Here is a 21141-nt window from a genome sequence, read left to right as displayed (position 1 = left end):
TCAGCTTCTCAATAGATCATGGCTAAATTTCTACCTCAGTTCTTCCACTTTCTTGATTCACTTGATATCCTAAAATCTATATTTGCCTTAAACATTTTGTGGTGATATGAATATGTGACTTTGGAGTTATTAATATAGCCTACCACATACTAAGCAACTGAACCTCCACCAGCTGGGCACTACCCTTTTGGCACAGAAATGGCCTGTCATCTCATTATCCTTGCATCTTGCCTGTCAAAATGTGTATCAACTTTGTGTTTCAGTTAAAGCATTCATCATTCATTAAGATTAGTATCAGCTCATTCTACTTAATCTCTTCTCATAGAACAAACACATGATCCCAGGAATCAATCTGATGAAATTTTATTGCTTTCACTCTTGAAAATATATCCTTGCTTTGGTAAGGGCTGATACGATTTCAAAGAGGTCCTGTTTAATTGCTGCAGGACTTGCAAATTGCTTGCTAAACTTTTAGTGTACAAAAACAAACAAGTCTCCCTAAACAAGTCCCCTTTCAATCTTTCATATTTAAAAAAAAATAATCTGCCTTTCTATCAATGTGGACAACCTTAGATTTTTCCACATTATATTTCTCTGCCCCTCTATTCATGTAACCTGCTTCCTTCTGAGAATCCTCTGTGACCCAACTTACTACATCAGCAATGATGAATATTTTAATCTTAGTCACCTCACTGATGTCAATGGTTGACAGCTGGGGCTTCAGCATTAATCCGTCAGCCACCCCACCTGTCACCGTCTCCCAACCCTGGTTATTCCTCCTGTCTGTTTTCTGTCTGTTAAGAAATCTTCAACCCATGACCCTGATTATGTTCAATAACTCAATGCAGTACCTTATCTGAAAGTGCAAATGCACCACATTTGTTGGTTCCCAATGATCTATTTTGCTGCTTACAATCTCCTGCAGAGTTGTCAAATGTTACATTATTTCTCTTTCATAAATCCCTATGGATCCTGTCCAATCCAATTCAGTGTCTTATTACCACTTTCTAAACAATACATACTCACATTTTCCCTGCTGATATCAGGCTGACTAGATTGTAGTTCCCCGTGTTCTTTCTCTTTCCTTTTTTAAACAGTGGGGTTGTATTTGATGCCTTCCATTTGAGGGAAATGCTTTTGGATTTATGGAATTTTGGAAAATGACAATCAATGTGCCTACTATCTCCATGGGAGATCTTTAGACACATGAGATGCAGGTAATTGTATTCAGGGCCAGCATCAGCTTTCAGTCCACTAACTTTCTCCAGGGCTAATTGTTTACAAATGCTCATTTCATTTCAGCCCTTGTTATGTCCAGATAAATTATTTTTTATTATTATTAAATGGTTTCTTAGAAGACAGACACACAATATTTGTCTTCCTGTAATTTCCTTTTTCCCCAATGCTTGTCTGTGAGAACCCATATTAATTTATGTTAGATTTTTTCAACACCCACACACACATGCAGTCTATTTTCATGTTTTTATGTTTCGTGCTAGATTATTGTTGTATTTTATTTTCTCTTTATCAATTCCTTGACTCTCTTTTGCTGAAATGTGACATTTTCCCAATCCTCAGCACTTATTTTGACAATTTATAAGGCTTGATCTAACACTACCTTGGATTCTCTTGTTAGCCAAGGACAGGCCATTTTATACTGTTGTGTTTCTGTGCCTTCATGGGATATATATCTGCTTTAAACTATGGTTTAATTCTTTCAATATTAGCCACTATTTGTTTACTTGGATGGCACGGTTAGTGTAGTGGTCAGCACAAGGATATTACAGTACCAGCAACATGGGTCCAAATCTGGCGCTGTCTATAAGGAGTTTATATGTTCTCCCTGTGTCTGCTTAGGTTTTCTCTGGGTGCTCTGGCTTCCTCCCATCCTTCAAAATGTTCGAGGGTTGTAGGTTAATTGTGGTATTTTGGCTTGTGGGCTGGAAGGGCTTATTACCATGCTCTCTGTCTAATTTTTTAAAACTCTTCTATCTAGTAATGTAGATTCCTAATGTAACATGGCCAATTAACACCTCATACCTTTATATTTTGCTATTAAGAATGACTATTATGAAGAAATGATAGGAACATATTTTCATGAGTAGACATATTCTTGTGACCTGACTCTCAATGTGGACAAGACGAAGGAAATGATCAAGGACTTCAGAAGGACGACGAATAACTACACATCAACAACTTTGTATTGGGGAGAGTGGAAAGCACCAAGTTCCTTGGAGTTCACTTAACTAGTGACCTATCATGGACACTCAACATCTCCTCACTTGTCAGGAAGGCACAACAGCGACTGTGCTTCCTGAGAAGACTGAAGCTGGCAAGGGAACTGGCCACCATCATGTCAACCTTCTGCAGGAGCTCTATTGAGAGCACCATGGCCGGCTGCATCACAGTGTGGAATGGTTGCTGTAGAAAAATGGATTGGAAGGACCACAGGACCATAAGTGTGGCATAGAGGATCACTGGAGTCTCCCTCCCCCACATCGACATGATCTACTGGGATTGTTGTCTGAAGAGGGTACACAAAATCATTGAAGATCCCTTCCACCCTGCATCTTTCATCTGCTCCCATTGGGGAAAAAAGATACAGCCGTATCAGAGCCAGCACCACCAGGCTGAGGAACAGCTTCTTCCCACGGGCAGTGAGAATGCTGAACGACCAAAGGAACAGCTCACACTAACCATCCGAGACTATTTATTTATTTATTTTTGCATTTGAATACTTGACATGCATATGTATTATTTGTCTGTATGTGTGTTATGTCTAGTGGTGTCTGCGTGTTTTGCACCATGGACCGGAGAACGCTGTTTTGTTGGGTTGTACTTGTACAATCAAATGACAATAAATTTGACTTAACTTCCTTTGTTTGCATTTTATATAAAACTATATAATGGTTAGACTAAAATGGTGGGTGGATGAGTGTCACTCAAATGCTTAACCATTCGTATTACTTTCGCTTGGCTTACCTCTCTAAAAGGAAGCACTGTAATGAAACAAGCAAAACAGATTGGCAAACTTTGCAATGGCTGAATGCTTGACTATGAAGTTAAAAAAAATTAGAATTCCATGGTATGCATCAAGCACTCAAGATCAAGGAAAGCAGAGTCAAGGTATAAATTTTTTTCTGCTTTGTCTCAATGATGGTCTGAATCCTAAACTCAGAAAAGCATTCAAAACCACATTTTATATTCCCCTTTCCTTTTATGGCCTCTCTATTTCAGATCACCAATTGTTGCATTATTGGAATTCTGCTTCTGTTCAGACCTATATAATTTAGCAAAGTAGTATGTTAGTGGTAAATAACATTATTCCAGTAATTTAGTTTGACCCAATCATGAAATTTAATGGACAATTTAAGTAGCCAATTGTCCAAAACAAATGATCTTCCTTGAGGTACTGATGGCAAAATCTTGACTGAACTTTTCTTCTCTTTTTTTAAATCTTCATAACCTTCTCTATATTTGAGAAGCCTTTGTCATCTCTGAGAAGAACACTTTATGTTAGGGAAAAGAGCAAACAGTTTTCACTTGTGTAACCAGCTTCTGAGAAATGACTCACACAATTTATTTCTGGAACTGTAATTAGGATTAAGTGGGTGAAGCCATAACAAGATCCTACTATCAGCAATGAAATGAATGATCATCTGTTTTACATCTTGTATTTGTTTAACAAATCATTTTGTCTCCTACTCCAGAATAGTGCTAAATTCAATTCTCTTTTAACTTGTGCATTTTGGATGTCCATCATGATAAAATCAGGAACATTTTCACCTGGACAGTAACACACTTGATAACAAGCCATTTGCTGGAGGGTCAGTCAAGATTTGTGCAGAATCTTGGAGGGTGGCTTTAATTCATAGCCTTCAGATTCAGACAACTGTGTCAAAATGACATTAAATGGTGCAACCTTGAATGAAAGCCCCACTTACCTCCATGAGCTTCACTTCCTCTGGGGAAGGTTCCGTCCATCCACCTTCCACCACAACAGGCTGATCTGGATACTTTGTTCGAACCATGTTGGCTGGGCCCATGGATCCCACTAGCCTTCCTGTGAAAAACAGAAGTAACTGAACCCTATGATTCTTTCTTAACTGACCAACTTCCTGAATTGAAAAGGAAGGTAAAGAACAAGACAGAGAAAAAGAGTGGTTTGCAATCGTCAGCTTGATTTTAAATAAAGGAGTTCAGAGATAAAAACACAATGCTGGAGAAACTCAGCAGCTTGAGTCTTTACCTTCATGAAGGGCTCAAGCCTGAAACGTTGGTTATTTATCTTTATCTTTGCTATATAAAGTCCACTGTTTGACCTGCTGAGTTTCTCCAGCATTGTCTTTTTACTTTATCCATGGTGTCTGCAGACTTTTGTGTTTTACTCCTGACCTCAGAGATAACTATGTCCCTTATTGTCATGGGCAAAGAGCTCCATGCCTTAATAGAGCCATAGAACCCTACAGCACAGAGGCCTTTCAGCCCTTCCAGTCTGTGCTGAACTATTATTCTGTCATAGAACCATAGAACACTACAGCTTAGAAACAGGCCCCTCAGCCCTTCTAGTCTTATTCCACCATAGAACTACAGAACACTTGTTAAGCAAAGGCTGAGAATGCCCCTTTATCTGGCTTTAGTAATAAGGCAAACTTTATGATAATTCCTATCTTGGAAGATATTGGCTTCTTGCATATTAGTTTTGCATTTGAGACATGGACGTATATTGACTGGGTTGTCCCAGAGAGTAATACTATTCAACGGGACCTTAAGAATCCAAAAACTTCACAAAATAGAACTTCACTAAGTCGCCTTGTTACCTTGAACGAGTCGCATTTTGTGTTTCATTTTGTCAAGATCAGAAAGAACCTTTTCTTTCTGCAGCCAATGTTCTCACTGCCACCTCAGTATTTTGTTCGATTCTGAAATTTAAAGACAGCCATAGTTAACATTTCAATGAATAAAGCACTGCAGGTTATGCCTACAGAGGCATTTATAAATTACTCATACATTGGAAGAACCATTTATAAATTACTCATGCACTGGAGGTAATTTAAGATTAAGGCTTACTCAGCAGAGAAACTGCTGATTCGAAGGAGCTTTCTCATTGGCAGATCCTCCCCAGGACTTGGCTGTAATAACAGAGAAGTTGATGTGAATCCACTCTTCAGCCCCAGGGGTTGCACCTTTCAGTTTGTTAGGGTAGGTGTGAAAGGGAGAAGTGGAAAATTGTCCTTCTATTCAGGGATTTGAGAGGAAATACAACTTCCACAGTACAACACTCAAAGTGAAACATTTTATTGAGAGAATTATACACCATGAGAGCAGATGTTTGTGTGAGTACAACACAGCAAGCATATGATGCAAACATGAATGAGTGGGGGTTGTGCGAGACAAGATGTGTGTGACAAGGCATATGAGCACAATGTGTGAACATGAGTGTAAACATCTGAGAACATTGTGGGAGAAGAGGATGTGAACATGCAAGATGGTCTCAGCTTGACTACGAGATGGTGTGAAAAAGTCTGTAAATATAGAGAGGAATTACTGTATGAAAGAGTGAGAAAGTTTGAGAGAGAGTTATGGAGTGTGCATGTTTGGCAGAGAATAGTTTGTTCTGTTTATTGTTAAAAGTACATCACATTTTTATATCATCGTACCATTACTTTTTTTAACAGGTTCCTAACTGCAGGAAATGATCCACATTATAGATAGCGTCTGGCCCTTCAAAGATCATACCATGTTATAATTATAAATTTAAAGCAAACAAAATTGTTAACCAATGGATAAAAATTTGATCTGCTTTTGCATCACAGAGTTTAGCCTATTTTGTTGAGCTTTCCTTAGCCTTTTGCACTTCAGATAATAGAAACCTCCAACACAGGGTAAGATGTTTTCAGTTAAAAGAGAAACAGAGAAATTATATACTTGCATTACATTAGTACCGTTCCCAACCTCAGGATAACTAGAGCACTTTATGACAAACTCATCTTAGTTTGTAGTAAGAAATGTCAGTATTCTCATCTGCTTTTATATATGTGCATTTAACATGTGCACATTATTAATCCAAAATATTTCACACATTCTACGCAGAATGAAACTGTCAAGTAGCTTTGGCTAAGAACAATGTCAGTCACAAAAAGTCTGTTAAGTACGAATGATGTGATCATCCTGTCAACTTCAGCTCATCTTTTGACATAGACAGCACTCCTTTACTTAGTTGCCCATTTTCTTAAAAAACAGAACAATATAAACCTGTCATTCATGCTGTGAATATCGGAATGGATTATGAGCACAGACAAATGGTGCTTATGAATCTGAAGGTGACAAATGGGCCAATTTTTAGTGGAGGTCTCCCAGTTGGACACAGCAGGAGAGTCGCAAATTTATCTTGGGCACTTGAGGCCTTCTTGCAGCAGCTTCCAGAGAGAGCCGGTGAATGAGCCCCTAATGTTCCAACACCACAGCAAACTACTTCAATGTTCAGTGTGGCCTTGCGTCTGTTGTAAAGATGAACCAGCATTTGCTTTGCATTTTTCACAGGCCCAAAGCCCAAGGATCTCCTGGAATGTTTCACAGCTGATTAAGTACTCTTGTCTGTAGTTACTGCTGTAATGCAGGAGACATGGCACCAAATTTTCTCCCAAAAGCAGCAAAAGTAACAATGACCAAAAGTTTATTTTTTAGTGATGTTTTGGGATAATTATTGGATAAGACACTGTTCTTCCAATAAGGGTTGTGGGATCTTTTAAATCCACCTGAGGAGTTGGATTGGGAATTGTTTCAACATCTCATCGAAAAGGCAGAGTGCTGCAATAGTTCTCCACTGCTGGCCTGGATGAGGCTGGAGATTGAGAATGCATGCTCCCCATTGAAGCCTCAAGTGCTATTTGTGATTTCCAAGAGCATGAGGTACACACTATTTTGAACCTGTCAAGTAAACAGCACCAGATAAGATTCTTAAAGGGCTGATTTTCAGTTCTTGTGTGGAGCTGAGGATTTTAGGGGAAAAGGGGAGCCTTCTGATGATGCCCCCACCCATCACCAGTAATCAATGAAATCTGACTTTGTCCTTGGTGGAGTGAAGACTGATGCCCGTGAAGGTTCTGCCCAAGTTTACAACTCTTTGTAGTCTCTTCTTGTCCTATGCAATGGCACCTCCGTACCAGACAGTGATGCAACCAGTCAGAATGCTCTCCATGGTACACCCGTAGAAATTTGCAAGTATTTGGTAACATACCAAATCTCCTCAAACTCCTCATGAAGTATAGGCATGTCTTCATGATTGCATCAACATGGAGATCTGTGGATTGTCTTCAGAGATGTTGACACCCAGGAATTTGAAGTTCTTGATCCTCTTCACTACTGCCCCTCGATGTGGGCTGTTCGTGTTCTCCTGATTTCTTCCTCTTGAAGTCGACAATCATTTCTTAGTTTTGCTCATGTTGAATGGACCACTCAGTCAGTTCATCTATCTCCCTTGAGTACACTTCCTCATTGTCGTCTGTGAATTTGCCGCTGACTATGGTGTCATCGGCAAATTTGGAGGAAACACATGTAGAACATAATCATAATTATACTGGCATGGGTAAAGTGGACTAATTTTCTTTGGCACATTGCATGTAAAATTCAATATGGACCTTTGAAAATTTGTACACTATGATCTCAGTGAAAATTATTTCTGTTACATCTGGAATCACGCAGGTATACAGGGCCCTCTGAAGGTATGTGATGGTATTTCTGGTGAATGGAAACTAACAGATATAAAAGGCAGGGGGTTGATTTGATATTGTGCTGACTTGGAAAGATTGCAAAAACATATGGCAGCTGTGATATAAAGAAGATAACTATATTGAAAACTTATTACTCAGCAATCAATAATAATTATGTCAGACTTCTCGTTGTCTCCATCCACCCAAACCCTTACCACAGACATGCCTTTAGCTGTGGAAGTCCCAACCTCTGGATTTCTCTCTCCTTTTTTATGACTTTTCATAAAATGTGTTTGTTACCAAAGCTGTCATCTTGTTAAAGTAATGTTGTGGCTGACAATAGTTTTATCGATATGTGTGTGATTGGCTGTGGAGAAGCACCACAGTTGGCCTGTAAAGGACCACGTGCCATTTGAAGATCTCAATAGCAGCGGCAAGTTGCCTTGCCAATCCCCACAGAGAGTCAGCCCGAAAGTAGAAAAGTAGCCAAAGGCGAATGTTGGTCCAATGCCTTCAGCTCAGTGTTGATTCTTTGCTGCATCTTGTCAATGTCAATGTCAATGTGAACACTGAAATTTTGACTTGCTGCAGCCACACAGGGGATATAAGATGCATCAAACACATTACCACAATATGCTGAGACAGAAAAAGAGGTAATAAATACCAGCAGATAGATAGATAAACATTCACAGTTGCAGTTAGTGCAAGAAAAAAAAGTGGTCTTCAGAAGTGCAGTAGATCAATAATGCGTTTAGCTTGAGCAAGCAACACACTGCTGGAGAAACTCAATGGGTCAGGCAGCATCCATGAGGAAAATTGCCCAGTCAACATTTTGAGTCGGGATGCTTTATTTGCTTGCCTGAAGGATCAGATTACCTCACATCCAATTGATCCTGAACCCTGTTTCAGTCAGAGGATGACACCATGAGTTACACTTTAAGGTTAGTATCACCCACATGCCATTATTTATCAATCCTTTGATATTTATTCCCTCTTTTCTGTCTCATGGTGCATTGTGGTAATTTAATTAATACTATTGTAGTTGATGTATCTTATGACTTGTGTAGATGCAGCAAGTAAGAATTTTCATGCATCTTGTAGAGCTCGTCGAAAGAATCAAAGACTTATTGATCCAAACCAATGCTTTTATTAGCAAAAGACAGGAGCTCTTCACAGGTGGCCGAACAATCCGGAATGATCCGACCTGGCTAGGGACACAACCATTTAAGGCCCAGACAGTAGGCGTGGCTAAGCTCTCAGCCAATCGCTGTAAGCACAGTCTAGATACTGTAACTATATACACTATATACATTGGTGATAGATCTGTACTATCACACATCTGCACACTGTAATTATGTATATGAAAATAAACACATCATATGAAATACGAAAGTCAGCAGACAAGGTGATTGGGGATCAGAGGTGGAGAGGGTAAGGAAACTTAAGTACTTGGGAGTCACTATCTCAGAATATCTCTCCTGGACCCAACACACCAATGGCATGGTGAAGAAAGCACATCAACGTCTCTACTTCCTCAGGAGTTTGCAGAGTTTTCATATGACACAGAAACCCTGGCAAATTTCTACGGATGTGTGGTGGAAAGTGTGCTGACAGCCTGCATCAAGCTTTGGTATGAATATACCAATACTGTTGAGCGTAAAGCCCTCCAAAAGGTAGTGGACACAGCCCAGGACATCACAGACAAATCTCTCCCCACCGACAAGAACATCCACAGGGAATGCTGCCATCAGAGAGCAGAAGCAATCATCAAGGATCCACATCAGCCAGCACACACTCTGTTCTTGCTGTTACCATCAGGAAGGAGGTATCAGTGCCACAAGACTCACACCATCAGGTTCAGGAACAGCTGTTCCCCTCCACCATCAGACTCCTCAATGACAAACTCAATCTGAGACTTATTTAAGGGCTCTGACTTTTGCACTTAATTGACTTTTTTTAAATTCTGTATTGCATAGTTTGTTTACATCTCTCAATTTGTTTGCATTCGTTTGTTTGTTTATATGCGCACAGTTTTTTAAAGTGGTAATTTTGCCTCGTCTTCTGGAAAAAGAACCTCAGGGTTGCATTTGATGTCATGTATGTACTCTGAGAATAAATCTGATATCCAAATCTAAATCAATTATAGGAAAACTTAGAAGAGTTTGCAAGTCCTTCCACCAAGCCAATGTGCAACCTGTAGTGAAAACTATGTAAAGAGGTTCATCAGCTGAAGGAAGTTTTGATTAAAATAAAGTAAGGAACTTGATGCAAAGGTATTAATCCACCAGTCAATAAGATTGCACTAGTTCATATTTGGGAGGCAGATCCATGTATTGCTTTAATGGGACATAAATCAAGTCAAATTTCAAATCTCTCTGATTAATATCAATTGCATGGTTTGAGGAAGCTTGCAAATGAATATTAAAGCAAATGGCTGCAGATGTTGGAGCAGGATACAATGAAAAAGGCTATGAACTTTCCGAAGGTCACAACATACTTTCAAAATAGAGTAACCACCAAAAATTGATTGAAAAGTAGGGGACAAACTAAAGGCAGTGTGGCTCCCTTGTGGCTGGAGGCTGTGGAGTCAGGCTAGACAATAACGTGATATCAATTTGTAAACAGAAAGAGAGGGGTCTGTTTCATAATTGGGAAATGTGGACAATGGCTGGTGTCCTTGACCCCTGCTGTCATTAACCTGATAATATCCTTTGGCAATCCAACAGAGGGACTGACAGGGTGCTGGATGAGGAGTGAGGACAGCCACAGCCAGGGAATGGAGACGAGTACCAGTGGTGGTGAGAGATGTGGCCTGAGAGAAATTCCATGTTGGGCAACAGATCAAAAGTGAGCAGTGATTCAAGTGAAGTCAAATTAAGTTGATTGTTATCTGATTGCACAAGTACAATTTGACGAAACAAATTTTTCTCCAGTCCAAAACATGCAGACACACAACCAGACATTACACACATACAGACAAACAATGCATAAGTAGGACAAGTATTCATACATACTGCTACGAGCCCAGAGGACCCATAAACCCAGCAGAAATAGATATTCACCAAGACAAATGGTTACTTAAACAAAGTTGCTTTTAATTATTTTTAAACATGAAAACAGAATCAAACTTTAACTTATCTATTATTAACTTAACTTAACCTAACTTAACCCCTTTCTAATTTTAAGTGCATGTATATGTAATGTGCGTGTAAGTTCAGAAAAGTTATTTGGTTCTCAGTCCCATCTCACTTCTCATTCTTCCAAGTTCACTGGTTGCAGGCAATTCTTATACTGTGCACAGGATTTAACATATATAAAGTTCACCAGACTTTGGTGCTCGAAAGGTAAATGGCTACCGCTCAGGAAGGTTCTTGTTGGTTTTCAATAGTTCAAAAGTAGGAAAATTATACTGCAGCTAAACAGGGAATTCGGGTGGCCACATCAAGAGGACAGGGTACAGTGTTATTCTCCTTATTTAAAGAAGGTTGATAATGCACTGGAGGCAGTTCAGAGAATCTGTTCCCAAGATTGAGGTCTTCCAGTCCAGATCTTCTAAAACGTCTGCCTTCTTCCACAAACATCATCACCATCATCTCCATTTCCTGCTTATCTGCCCTGACCCCCTCTGCCCCTAGACACAACAAACTCAGGATTCCCTACCACCCCACCAGCATCTGCACCCAACACATTATCCTCCGGAATTTCCAGCACTTACAACAGGATCCCACTACCAGACACATCTTCCCCTTTCCGCCTTCTGTAGAGACCATTCCCTCTATGACTCCCTCATGCACTCATCCCTCCCTACCAATCCCCCCCCCCACCCCAGCATCTTGCCCTGTGGCCACAGGAGGTGTTGCACTTGAGCCCACACCTCCTCCCTCACCACAGTCCGTGGCCCAAAAAAGCCCTTTCAAGTGAAGCAAAACTTCACTTGTGTATCCACAGGATTGATTTACTGCATCTGGTGCTCCTTTTAGCCTTCTCTACATCAGAGAAGCTGGGTGCAGACTGGGAGATTGCCTCACTGAGCACCTTCACTCTGTTCGAATCAATGACAGGGACCTCCTTGTGGCCAACTATTTCAGTCCCACTCCCATACTCTCATGTCTGTCTACGGCTTCATATATTACCACTCCAAGACCATCACTTTCCAGCCAGATGGTTTACTGGTTTCTGCTAACCTGCTCTCCCTTCCCTTCACCCTGTCTTCTTCCCTCAGCTCTCCACCCCCTGAGAGATCTTGTTTAAAAATAAAAGGTCATTAATTTAAGTCATAAACAAGAATTGTTTTTCTCTCTCTGGATCATGAGACATTGAAATTCTCTTCCTCAAAAGGGTGTAGTAGAGAGGCTTTCATTATTATTAAGGCAGAGATAGATATTATTAATAAGCTCGGGAATGACAGATTACCCAAGGCAGATGAGAATGCTCTACTCCGAGTAACCTTTCAGATGGAATCAAAACAGCCATCATCTTATGAAAGGACACTTTCCCTTGAGGGTTTGATGAGCTTTTTTGTGTGCTTATCATTTGTATGTTTGCATGTTCTCATTTCAAACAATAAATCTAACATAGCATGTTACCTTCTGGATTGCTCAAGGCTCAATAACTGTGGATCAAAGCAACATCAAAAGTCAAACTTTTAAGGCAGAGATGTTTCTTCTGCTCTTCTGAGATTACTTTAGGATTTATCCAAGCTTCCCTACAGTACACAAATACCTGAAAAAAACAGACCCGGTTAAAGCATTGAAGGTAATTAAATTCAATTCAACGTATGGCACTTAGTTAATAAATTACCATGTTCTATTCTGTTAACTATAAAAAAAAGTGTTTGGAATTTTGATGCATTCATACTTTTGATGTATTTCTTCTGAATATAATAGAGCACCAAAAGGAGAATAGAGTATCATGACTGGTTTAGATAGGATAATAGATGGAGGCTGTTCCCATTGGTAAAATGTTTGTAGTCTGGAGACAGACTTATTAGGATAGGCAAAATGTACAAGAGGAACATGAGAAAACCAGCTTCTTGGAAGGATGGCAGATTCAGGATTCTTTTATTGTCATGTAATAAAACATGTAATATATTACACAATACAAATATGAAAATATTACAGCAGATTAAAGGCAATGTTGTGTAATATATTACATCTATTTTATTACATGACAATAAAAGAATCTTGAAAATATACAAGGACAATATCAGAAAAGCATTTACTTCTTGGGAGGATGGTGGGAACAATCCACTGGGGCTTTCAGAAATGTACTAGATTAAAAATAATTTGCAAGATTTCAGGAAAAGGGCATGGAATGATCGGACTGTTGTACAAGAAGCCCTCAATGACTCAGTGCATCAGGTGGAGAAATTTAACAGAATTGCACCAGGGCTTAGAAAATTACAAAGCTAGTTTATAAGCATCAATTGAATTGGATTGAGTTGTCTAATGTCACATGTACTGAGATAAAGTGAAACAGTTTGTTGTGTTATCCATGGGAATAAGAAGTTTGAAAGGTAGCCTTCTCAAAGTGTTTAATGTTAAAATAATTTGAATGGTTGGGGGCAGGTAAAGGATTGTCTCTTGTGTGTGTGCCAACAGCAATGTGACGTGAGATTATAAATAGGTGACTTAGGAGGAAAAGAAATGGTCTTTTCATAAAAGAGCGGGAGATATGAAAATCTTCCCCATTCTCTGATTCCAATCCCGACTGTCACCTCCTCCTCAGATTTCTCTCCTTACCCAAAAAAGCATGCAAGTGGTAGGAAATTTTAAGACTGAGATGATAGACAAAAATGGTCAAAAACAAAAGTTAGAAAATTAAGAAACAGATCAGAGAGGATCCATTTCAATGGTAGATAATAATCAAGGGATTGAATGATCATTTTCCTATACTCATTTGCTTTTCTGTAATCAAACTTACCAACTGATCTCTCTGGAGACCTATCAAAAGTGTCTGCTCCTGTCCATTTTCATCAAATACCCTACGGGCTGCAAAAGGCAGCACCAGCACTGAGGTACATCTAGAGTAGGAAGACAACCGTCTCATTAGGTCAATGACAAATCCAGATGTTATTCCTGATCCTATGAGTACTAGGAATTTCTTACTCTTGATCCATTACTTTGAGAGTAGGAGTCTTAAAATCATGAAGCAGGTCCTCAGGCTCAACTTGTCTATGCTGAACAATGTTAGTCCCCTTGCATTAGTCCCATTTTCCTGCATTAGGCCCAGACCCCTCCAAGCCAATTCCATCTATGTAATTATCCAAGTGCTTCTTAAAGAAAGCTAATGTACCTGGTAGCTCGTTTTACATGCCCACCAGCCATAGAACATTACAGCACAGAAACAAGCCCATTTGGCCCTTTTAGTCTGTACCAAACCATTCTTTTTGTTAGTTCCATTGACCTGCCTTAGTCCTTAGGTCTCCATACCTCTCCAACCCATGTACCTCTCCAAATTATCCTTAAATGTTAAAAGTGAGCCCGCATTCACCATGTCAGCTGCCAACTAGTTTCACACTCCCACAGTCTCTGTGTGAAGAAGTACACCCTCATGTTCCCCCTAAACTTTTCCCCTTTCACTCTTAACCCACCTATTGGCACACACACAAGAGACAATCCTTTACCTGCCCCCAACCATTCTCACCTACCTCTGTTACCCCATCACATCCCTTATGAATCCCACCCCCTTACCTTTTAGTTGTGCTTTGTTGTCTTAAGATTCTCTTATTCTATGAAACAGTGTCACTATTCAAGTTATCTATGCTCCTCATGACTTGAAAGACCTCAGTGAAGTAATGTGCCACACGAGTCTAATTGAGTTTTTTAAGGAGGTGACAAAAGAAATTGATGAGGGTTGGGCATTTTACAAGGTCCCCCATGAGAGATTCATCCAGAAAGTCATGAGGCACAGGATCAGTAGAACCTTGGCTGTGTGGATAAAAAATTGGCTTGTAGGAAGAAAGCAGAGAGTAGTGGAAGGAAAGTATTCTGCCTGAAGGTCCGTGACTAGTGGAGTACAGCAAGGATCTGTTCTGGGACCCCTACTCTTTGTGATTTTTATAAATGACCTGTATGAAGAGGCAGAAGGATGGGTCAGTAAGTTTGTGGATGACACGAAGGTAGGAGGAGTTGTGGATGGAGCTGAAGGTTGCCGAAGGCTACAAAAGGATATAAACAGGATGCAGAGTTGGATAGAAAAGTGGCAGATGGAGTTCAATGCGGATAAGTGTGAGGTGATGCATTTTGGAAGGACTAACCAGAAGGCTGAGTACATGGTCAGTCAGTGAAGAGTTCTTGGGGTTCAAATCCATATATCCCTCAAGGTCGCCACACAGGTTGAAAGGATAGTTAAGACGGCCAATGGGATGTTTGGCTTTATTAATGGCAGAATGAATTCAGGAGTAGGTTAGTCATGTTGCAACTCTACAAATCTCTGGTGAGACCACACTTGGAGTATTGTGTTCAGTTCTGGTTGCCTCATTATAAGAAGGATGTGGAAGCTATGGAGAGGGTGCAGAGGAGATTTACCAGGATGTTGCCTGGATTGGAAAACAAGTCTTATGAGGCAAGGTTAGCAGAGCTGGGACATTTCTCTTTGGAGCAAAGAAGGATGAATGGAGACTTGATAGAGATCTACAAGATTATGAGAGGCAATAGATAGGGTGGACAGCCAGCACCTGTTTCCCAGGGCAGGATCAGCAAACATCAGAAGACATAGATACAAAGTTAAAGGAAGGAAGTTGAGGGGAGACATCAGGGGTGTTTTTTTTTTTACACAAAGTGTGGGTGCCTGGAATGCCTTGCCAGGGATGGTGGTGGAGGCTGTAACATTTGGGGCATTTAAGAGACTCTTAGACAGACACATGGATGAAAGGAATATATGGGCCGCACAACATTGAGGGCTGAATGCTCTGTACTGTGCTGTATTGTTCAATAAAGTTCATGTCAACCTGCTGCAAGCCTAGTTTTTTCCAGTCTCTTACAAAAACCCAACTTCCCTAGTCCTAGCAACAATTTTATACACGTGCCGTCAGAGAATTCCCGCACAAATGTAGTCAGTGTCTACAACTAATAACAGGATGAGACACCCAAGTACTTGTACTACAGATGTAAGTCTGTAATAAAAGGAAAACACCCAGTTAGCAATATTGTTGGAGACAACACATGGCCGAAGTCTTGTTTTCCAGAGACGTTATACCTTGATGAGTATGCCTACCACCCCCCCCCACCCCCCACCCCCACCCCAATCAAATCATTGACCACATCAAAACATCTACTTTTGGCCCAAACCTACTGTCAACATTTAGCACACTTTAAATAGAGGGTTCTCAGTGTGAGCATTAGTGAGAACTGCATAAATTTAGAAACCTCTGTGTCTTTAAAACAATGATAGATAAAAGATCACAGCATATGCATTCTGTTGAAACTCATACCCATGATTGAACAGCATGTGCATTAATACCAAGGGATTTTACTGTTGGGCTGTAAATCAACTGTAAGTGTATAGTGTTTTTTTTTTCATAATAATAAATCCAGGTTAATAATATTTAATTCTCATGATCAAAATCCATTTTTGCCTAAAATATAAATTAGCCAATAATGTGAAAGTAATAAAGCAATATATCCTATACTCTTAGGATCATTCAGTCTATGTTGATAGGCAAGGTTATACTTGTCTAGTGAATGCACAATATAAGAAACATGATAGCGAAATCACACACATCAAGCTCTGTCAAACTTCACTGCAGCAAGGAATTCTGCTTTCTAATGATGTGGCTTGTTCTTCCAAACAATGTCATGATATCTTTGTTGATCTGACATCTTTCAGCAGAAGTATTTAAATATTCAATTTAAACAAACAGGCCCTTTTGGCCCATGAGCCCATGCCACCCAATTGACCTACAACCCCCAGTATGTTTTTGGAGTGTTGAAGGCAACCGGAGCACCCAGAGGAACCCTGCGTAGACACAGAGAAGGTATAAACTCCTTACCGACAGCACAGGATTCAAACCTCAGTCATTGGCGCTGTGACAGCATTGTGTTAACCACTGGGCTTACTGTGTTTTTGATTAAAATTTTAAAAAAACGAGAAACCAAGATCATGTGTGGACTGGAGGAGGTTAATTTTCCATCTGAGCCCTCTCCAATTGGATGGCATTAACATCGACTTCTCCAGTTTCTAACCTACTCTCCTTTCTCCCTCCCTTCCCTTTGTCTTCTTTCCTCCAGCTGTCTGGCCCACTTCCTTCTCTCACAGAGCCATTCTCCCAATCACTGTTTGCAGGTGTGTCGTGCCTCCCTTATCCACCTGTTACCTCCTGCCTGTGGGACTGTGCTCCTCCCTCTGCCCCTCCTTCCCATCAGTTTGTTCGGGTGCCTGCCTACATTTTGTCATACTTTGACGAAGAGCTCAAGCTTGAAATGTTGGTGACATATCTTTATCTTTGCACTGTTTGACCTGTTGAGTTTCTCCAGCGTTGTGTTTTTACTTTAATGACAGTGTCTGCAGACCTTCGTGTTTTACTTGGATTTTTAATTAAATGATCACCGCGGTGTCAGCCTGATCTTTGCACGCTGTTTCTTAAGCAGGATTCAGAACAGCAGGTTTGTGGCTTAAAGCAGACACACCTCTAACCCTAACCCCATTTGATCCGGAGCCAACATTTCCAGTTGTGTCATAAATTGTGGTGAGTGCGATGCTATTACAGCACCAGTGATCCGGCGATATCTGTAAGGAGTTCGTATGTTCTCCCCATGATCTGCTGGGTGCTCCAGTTTCCTCCTACTCTCCAAAAATATACGGCGTATTTGGACTGGAAGGTCTGTGATCAAGCGATTTGGTTTTTTTTTAATTAATGATTTTTTTAAAAGTGCACATGTTAAAATGGGGATAAATTGAATTAATGGGTCATTTGAAATACATATGAATTACAAGACTGCTCTTTCTGCTCATGTAATCTAGTCTCAGACAAGCCCCCTCTGCTGTGCAGATACTCACACTGCATGGATGGCAATCCATTCTGTTGATAGAACAAGCAAAAAAGACAATAACAACATATTAACCGCTTATATATCCCCTAATTGCTCGATGAGGGCATGCACCATTTTTTTTGTCCTCTTCAGTGTGGAGTGATGGAATGAAACAGGCAGAAGAGCAAGAGTAAAGGCCACGTAGACGAGCAATGTGACACAATGTGAATTAATGAAAATAATGGTTTTCCTGTGTCAGTCAGCTGCAGCACTGCAAGTACAGCACTTGTATTTATTTGACTTGAGGTAGTAATGATTTGTTTTCCTCAAAGTGCTCAGAAAATATTCAAAAGGTTTTTAGTTATCACAGGCTGTTTAATAAAATATTTGATATTAAAATTCATGCATCAGAGATTTCAATTTCAGGCTTGGTTTTGTTTTATAGACTAATTTGTAACATGGTTTTCACAGGCGATGTTGAGATAAATTGAATTCTAAAAGACGATATTCATTACCTGGCCAAAACACAGGTCCCGTCATTCATTTAGATTTTTTAATAGGAGGGATGCAGCAAAGCACAGGCTTATTGTTACTAACAGGGATTTATTTATTTTACACAGCATTTGTATATATTCTGAGCTAAGCAACAGTACACTTGACATTCTGGTATTGTCTGCTGCTGCTTTTGTTCAGTAGACAGTTCATGTTCAAGTTTATTTATATCTGATTGTACCAGAACAACCTGACAAGACCGTGTTCTCCAGTTCACAGTGCAATACAGTGTAAACACACATGCAGAGTACATATCTACATATGTACATATTATTATTTATTTTTAATAAATAGTGGAGTCTCAGAAAGTTGTTTTAGCAGTTTGTCAGTCATTCACCAGTCTCATTGCTCACGAAAAGAAGCTGTTTCTCAGCTGGGTGGTCCTAGTTCTGATACTCCTATATCTCTTTCCCGATGAGAGTATCTGGAAACGTTTGTGTTTTACCCATCCTTGCCGCATATCCATTTCCAAAGTTTACACAGTGATCAATGCAATAAAATAGGGGCTGCTCCAAGGTCTGGCAAAAATCTACAGTATTGTGTCCTATCTGCAATGTTTTCACATTCTCCTGCTTTTGATTGCTGCATCCATTTGCATCCATTTTTAGCCCAAGGGAAGCGATTTCTTTCTAAGTGATTGTACGCTTGCATATTTGATTCTTTACTTTGGAAAAGATTTTCATGTACCCAGTGCTTGCTACTTGCCTGTTTCCAGGACCACACTGTTCCTTCCAATGAGGTCAATAGGGTGGTCTCCTACTGGAAGCATGGCTCACAGCACTTGGCAAGATGCAGGACAGTACATCTCCTCCGATGCTAGTATCCAGTGCAATTTGAGAGTGTGAGGCTACAATAACAAGCTTGCCATCAGTCAAGTTGCTTTAACATTGACATACATTTAATCAATCAATCCGAACCTTTCAAAAAGCACAACTGTGAAAAGAATTAAAGTTATATAAATATTAAGGATAAAAAGTTTAATAAACACATACAATCCTGCACACTAACAAACACGCACACACACACATGCTCATACATGCATGCACGCGAACACACAGACACAGGTGCAAAACTCACTACACATGCACATAGACACATATACACACACTTGTGCGTGTACATACACTCACACATACATGCACACACATGCATGTGGAGACGCGTGCACACTCACACACATATGCGCACATACATGCTTGCACATGCATACAAACACACATTCACAGACACAAACACTTGCAGACATGTGTGCACACACACATGCGCACACGCACACTCAGAAACCAGTGCGCGCGCACGCACGCATGCACGCACACACACTTGAATTTTACAAGGGTGGTACTGTTAGCACAGTGGTTAGGTCAATGCTATGAGAACGTCAGAGACCTGGATTCGAATCCAATGCTGTATGTAAAAGGTTTGTACATTCTCCCCAAAAGATGCAAGGTTAATTGAGTGTAATTGGGCAGAACGGGTTTCATGGACAAGAAGGACCATTAACTGCCCACTATCATTAAAATTTAAAAAAAATGAATTGACCTGAAAAACTTTCTTCTCAGCAGTTAAATTCACACTCGGAATTTTGCATAGGATCACAGGGCTCTGTGAAAATTCACATACAGTTCTCATAAGAAAGCTAGTGAGATCATGATGAAGTTCCAGAGCCCACACTAGCAAACCACCCAGCCAGGGATGTACCTTCCATTAGATCCTTCATACTCCTTGGCACAAGATTTGCCCCATTGTGTTCATGTTACCAACAGAAAAAAAATTGTTGAATATTTGAAGGTTTCCTTCAACATTTGTTCTTGAGTATCGTTTCACAGACTTTATTTCATGAGATATATCATGGAGAGTAGGCGACTGTCTCCACTGTTTACCAACCCTGACATCTGCTTCTACAAACATATATTTATACAGAGAGACAAACAAGCTGTTACAGAAAATAGGATTACAGCATGGGATAACCCCATGAGTACGATATTAAGACCTTTATTATATTTTTTGTATATTAATTCTTAGTTTTGTCTAATATGAATAAGAATGTGTCAATAGCCACAGTTAACATCCTTGACTATGGTTAAGGCAACAACTTACCTTCTAAATAATATCTCACTGAACAGATGCTGTATTGAGTGGAACACAGAAGTCTGCAGATGCTGTGATTGTAGTAAAAGCACAGAGAAATACTGGAGGAACTCAGCCAGTCTCGCAGCATCACTAGGAGGTAAAGATGTATTACCAACTTTTCAGGTCTGAGCCCTTCTTCAAAGTATGAGCAAAAAACAGGAAGGCATCAGAATAAAGACTGAAGAAGGAAGTAGGAAGAGTCAAGAATGACAGTTAAAAGGTGTTAATTTGATATGATAAGCAGAAAAGTGAGAATTGATATTACCTCTGTGAAAGGAGAAAGGGAAAAGGGAAGAGAGAGAGAGAGAGACACGGACAGATGGACAAAACCAGAGGAAAGGAGTCAGGAGGACAAAGATTTGGGGGAGTTTAATGAAAATTGGAGATGTCGATGTTAATGCCGTCTCGTTAGAAGTGATCAGATGTCAGATGTAAGATAAGTTGTTGTTCCTCCAATTTGCAGGTGGTCTCAGTCTGGTAGTGGATGAGACCATGGCTAAACATGTCAGCAAGGGAATGGGACAAGGAATTAAAATGAGTGACCACTGGGAAATCCATGCCATTGCGGTGGACAGAGTCGAGGTGTTCAATGAAGCAATCTCCCAGTCTACGCCCCGTCTCTCCGATGTAGCGGAGACCACAATGGGAGCACCGGATGCAGTAGATGATACCTGCAGATTCACAAGTGAAGTGTTCCTTCACTTGGAACGACTGCTTGGGGCCTTGAATGGTGGTGAGGAGAAGGTGTGGGCACAAGTGGAGCACCTCCATTAAAA

The 21141-nt window shown here is 40.2% G+C and overlaps 1 pseudogene; it reads right to left on the bottom strand.

Moving 5' to 3' along the window:
• Positions 1–21141, bottom strand: part of LOC138756351 (doublecortin domain-containing protein 1-like) — a 340682-nt pseudogene that overhangs the window by 10928 nt on the left and 308613 nt on the right.

The sequence above is a fragment of the Narcine bancroftii genome, chromosome 1 (assembly GCF_036971445.1).
Source record: "Narcine bancroftii isolate sNarBan1 chromosome 1, sNarBan1.hap1, whole genome shotgun sequence".
Classification (NCBI taxonomy): domain Eukaryota; kingdom Metazoa; phylum Chordata; class Chondrichthyes; order Torpediniformes; family Narcinidae; genus Narcine; species Narcine bancroftii.
This window is presented reverse-complemented; position numbering and strand designations above follow the sequence as displayed.